The following is a 5,380-nucleotide window of genomic DNA, read 5'->3' as shown; positions in this document are numbered from 1 at the left end:
TGAACCGTTCCGCAAGTAGGCGGCCTGTCTCCCCAATATAGAGGAGGCCACATCGGGTGCAGCGGATGCAATAGATGATGTGTGTGGAGGTGCAGGTGAATTTGTGGCGGATATGGAAGTGTCCCTTGAGGCCTTGGAGGGAAGTAAGGGGTGAGGTGTGGGCGCAAGTTTTGCATTTCTTGCGGTTGCGGTTGCAGGGGAAGGTCCCTACCTTTTATCTTAGCCTGCTGGACACACTTCCCTCATTCCTGAAGAAGGGCTTATGCCCGAAACGTCGATTCTCCTGTTCCTTGGATGCTGCCTGACCTGCTGCGCTTTTCCAGCAACACATTTTCAGTACTTTATAAAGTGCCCTTATCGTACAAATCAGCCTAAGGCACATCAAAGTTGTAAAATGGATACCAGAACTTAGAAGGTCAAACAGCCAAGGTATGTTGAAACTTTTACATTTAAGGAAGAAGTAACAAGATGAAAATTTGGAGATGGGATGAGAGTTGTGGGCTGAGGCTGTGTATGTTCCTTGAAAGTTACGAAAGTACACATTTAAAGGGCTTCACATGCTTTGTGTATACCATGCTGGGGTACCGCCTAGTAGTTATTTCTTTGGTCCATGAGTCACTAGTTCCTCGAGGTTCTATATGTGCAATGATCCTCACATGTTGCTTTGCTATAATGCACATGTGGGGGTGGCATGATGGCTCAGTGGTTAGCACTGCTGCCTTGCAGCACCAGGGACCCAGGTTCGATTCCAGCCTTGGGTGACGGTCTGTGTGGAGTTTGCACATTCTCCCTGTGTCTGCTGTTTCCTCCCACAATCCAAAGATGTGCGGATTAGATGAATTGGCCATGCTAAATTGCCCATAATATTCAGGGATGTGTAGGTTAGGGGTAAATGTAGAGTAGTAGGGGAATGGGTCTGTGTGGGTTACTCATCGGAGGGTCGGTGTGGATTTGTTGAGCCCAATGGCCTGTTTACACACTTTGGGATTCTAAGTATTCTAACAAGGTTTGATGAAGCTCACAGGTCCAAAGTGTATACTCAAAAATTGACACAATCATGAGAACACCCAAACAAAACGAGACTCATGAAAGATGTGATCTTCTGCATGTATCAAGGAATTGGTGGATCGAATGATGGAGCAGACTCAGTGGGCCGAATGATCTAATGCTGTTCCTATACCCTATGGTACTACGGTCGAAATACTGAGCTTTCAATCAATTTTTTAGGCATGTGACAGAAAAGAGCATTGACAGCTGCAGTGTACAAATCAAAATCTAATGCACCTCAAAAAAAAATTCTTGTATCCCACCAGAGGTGATACATGAAATAATTAACAAACCGAAGTCTGACAATGTATGTGTTGATACAATGAATGATGAAAATGTTGTTTCACATTGTCTTCTCGTGAAAATAATGTTAACACACCAGCTGATACGTTGGCAAAAAATTCAAAATCACTCGCCCTCAGAAAACTGGGAACTATTTGTTACTGGCCATAATTCCTACCTACTAACATTGCAAGTTCTCCAAAACATGTACCCACAGACACGGAAAGGCGTCACTGATGAATATAAAATGTTCAGCATGCAACTGTTCACCAATCCAATTTTCTGAATCAATAGTACTGGAGTGTAAGTGTAATTCAGATTAGAGTGGTGCTGGAAAAGCACAGCAGGTCAGGCAGCACCTGAGGAACAGGAACATTGACGTTTTGGAAAAAACCCCTTCATCAGGCATTCATTCCTGATGAAGGGCTTTTGCCTGAAATATCAATTTTCCTGCTCCTCGGATGCTGCCTGACCTGCTTTGCTTTTCTAGCTCCACTCTAATCTTGACTCTAATCTCCAGCAGCTGCAGTACCCACTTCTGTCTGTAAATGCAATCCGGTCCAGATATTCTAAATCTTTAATATTGCAACAACTACAGCTATAGCCAGCAGTCAATGACCTCAATGGGTCACAACCTATGGAATCAGACATTAGAAACACAATAGAAACTGGAGCAGAATATTCAAGCCATGTGAAGGCTGGAGTATGAAAAAAGAACAGAACATTTCATATCCTTCTGAATTTTTGGTGATAAAGTAGCTTTCTACTACTGTGTAAAAAATGAAAAGTTAACGAAAAAATGCTGAACAACTAGCTCAGGATAAATTTACATTTGAAAAGAAAATCACACCTTCTCTCAGCTTACAAACAATAATGAAAGATCTGCAAGAGAAAGGAGAAAAGCAGGATGAGGTATAATAAAACCAAGAAATACAGATGATGGACATCTGAAACAAACTCAAAATTGCTGGAGTAACTCAGTAGGTCTGATGGCATCTGTAGAGAGAGAAACAGTTAATGTATCGAGTGCAGTGACCTTTGGCCGGCAAAGTTCGAGAGCAATGATGCTCTCATGAAAGATTTCAAGCAAAACAGAAGAAATGATACAGCCACTGTATTAGAAAACAAGAAGTCTGAGCTTCAATAAAAAAATAGAAATGGCTCGATAATGAAATAACAGTAAGTATTATTAATATAATTATTAACTAGGTTATGACAGTGAAAACAAACTGCACCAACAAAACATTAAAGTAGTTGATAGATAGTTCAGGATGTAAAACTAGATGAAAACTAGATGCTTTAGAATAAACTGGAAGCTTTCAAGGAATTAAACAATAAATGCCAAGATAATGTGAACTACTCAGAAGATGAGTCAGTGGCTAATCTGGAGTGACATTTGGCCATATCACATCAGGATAAGCAACTTCTGAGACAGCAGCTACAATCCTTGAAGGAAAGACTTGACAATAAAAACAAAAATAGAGAATGTCACAAATAAATGTAAAAAATCAATGAAACCTCTTGACAAAAATCACCACTTTTGAATTTGTATGGTGCCTATTTCACATTATCCTGGAATGCAAAGGCACTTCAAAACAACAGTAGGAACTAGCTGTCTTACACACTAGCTGAATGCTAATAACAAAACATTTTGCCTACCACATCATTGAATACTTACTGTTGTCAAATGATCAAGAAACAGTCCTCATCATATTTTTACATTGCAATTATGGATAACTTGAAGATTAAAAAAAGTAAATAAATGTCAATTTATAAAACGTTGAACTGTTTCTGTTTATGATATTCAATCCATCCCTAAGTACAATTCAAAGTCATTGTGACTTCAAGCCAAATAGGATATTGCAGAAATACAGTGTAAATGTAAATCACTTCAGTATCCGTGAAGAAGTAAATGCAATGTTGATGAACTCAGTTAAACATGTGTGGCAATTAAGTTGCAACAGATCAAATGATTAATTTGTGAGCTTTAATCAAATCCACTGTGATTTGAGTCTCAGCGCCAAAAGCAAAGTAGTTTAATGTGATTGGATCCTGATATTTTACTGAAACAGGATGTCCTTTTTGTTCTTTAATCACAAAGCATTTTTTGGAATATAAATGATCCAGCACATTCCAGACCTTTTAATAACCTAAACTTCATTTCCTCATTCATATGATGTATGAATCTCTGTGTTGGCACAATATTGGAAAATATTTTAATATAGTAAGAGCAGTACAATTATGCTCAAGAAAGAAAACAATTAATTAGAGCATAAAAAATGAGAATAGTCAATATTGATGCTGGAATCTATGCAGTACCATGGTCTCAGATGAAATATGGGGAAGGAAAGCTTCTGCTGATTACCATTTACTGGCCTCCACTCATCCCCTCTCACTGTCCCAGTTGTGTGATGTAAATAGACAGTCTGGGTGTTTTTTATCTCACATGGAAGGAACATTTGGAGTATCTATCAGAATGATGCAATCGACTTCAGAAGACAATAGACCTATCTAAGAGTGTGTTTGAAGAAGCCCAAGTCACATTCCCAGGCCATATCACTGAACATGGACAGATGGCCCCATAGGATGGGAAAGGAAATGTTAATGGGGAGTTTCCCAGATCATTGTCAAAAAAGAAGTACTATGATTCCTGGGACTGATGGTTTTTTATTAGAAATTCGTACCAAAATTTAGCAGCATGGCTGCTCTACTGACTGACTTGTTGAAGAAGTACAGAACATTTCAGTGGATAGTGAACAGTCAGAAGGCATTTGACAGCCTGAAAGTTATGTTAACCACTGTCCCAGTGTTAGCCACACCTAATTACACAAAGCCATTCAAAGGATTATCAGTGCAAGTGATGTGGGTGTTGGTGCTATGTTCTTGCAAGAAGATGATGAGAAGGTGGACCTATTGGGAGTTTTGCCAGAAAGTTGAATATTCATCAACAGTGAGGTTTCATGATTGATGAGGAGATCTTGAGTTTGGTGTTGACATTGCAATATTTCAACATTTATGTTGCCAGTAATGTGACTGAGGTAGACAAGCAGGTGTAAGGGGAGCTGCAGATAAAGGGGGAAGGGGGATTGAGGAGGTTTTTGGGTGGGGAGGGGGTTGGTGTGGTGAGGTAAGGATAGGTGAACACAAGTGGAGGGTGGGCAGCCTACAGCCCAAAGGACTCCTCATTGAGTTCTCCAATTTCAAATAACCTCCCTTCCCATCCTCAAACTCCCTTCCCAGCCCCTCCCCCTCCCTTCTATTCTTCTGACCGACCCTTCCTTCCAGCTACCAACTGGATTCAGTCCTCCCATTGACCAACCAGGTCGTACCCTCTACCTGTGTTCATCTATCCCTATCCCATACCTCCCCCCTCACCCCCCTCACCCTTATCTGCAGCTCCCCTTGCATCCACCACCAGTCCTGAAGAAGGGATACACTTGAAACATTGACTTCTCCATCTCCTGATGTGGCCTGGCTTGCTGTGTTCTTCCAGCCCCCTGCTTGTCTACCTTGGATTACAGCATCTGCAGTTTGTTTTGTCTCTAATTGAGTAATGTGACTGAGACGATTGTATATACTGATCATAGCCCTTAATATCTTTGAAAAAATTGGAGACAGAAATAGCAGACTGTTTAAATGGAGCTTATTATTGCAGCTATTCAACTTAAAAATTGTACGTTTGGCAGGACAATAGAATGTGCATTGTCACGATTTTGATGAATGAAAACTAATGAGTTAGTGGCGAAAGAAATGGATTGAAGTGGACTGTGGTAGTGATTGGTTGCATGCTTAGAGTCAATGTAATGTATACTTTTTGTAGTGTACTAATGGCATCAGACTAAAGGTTTTTAAAAATGAAGTTATCTTTGAATGTTGATGGTTATTACTTTTTAAGGGAGGGAGGAGTGACATTACTATGGCTTTAAGGGGTATATTTTGTCCAGGTTTTTTTTTAATGAAGGGAGTTTAAGACAATCTCTTCCAAGCCAATGTAGCAAACAGCTTGCGAGGCCTTGGGCTTTTTTAAAAAATGGAACAATAGAAGCAGTGT

This window comes from Chiloscyllium plagiosum, chromosome 10, assembly GCF_004010195.1.
Source record: "Chiloscyllium plagiosum isolate BGI_BamShark_2017 chromosome 10, ASM401019v2, whole genome shotgun sequence".
In the NCBI taxonomy this organism is placed as follows: Eukaryota; Metazoa; Chordata; class Chondrichthyes; order Orectolobiformes; family Hemiscylliidae; genus Chiloscyllium; species Chiloscyllium plagiosum.
The sequence above is the reverse complement of the archived record's forward strand: the minus strand, read 5'-3'. Positions refer to the sequence as shown.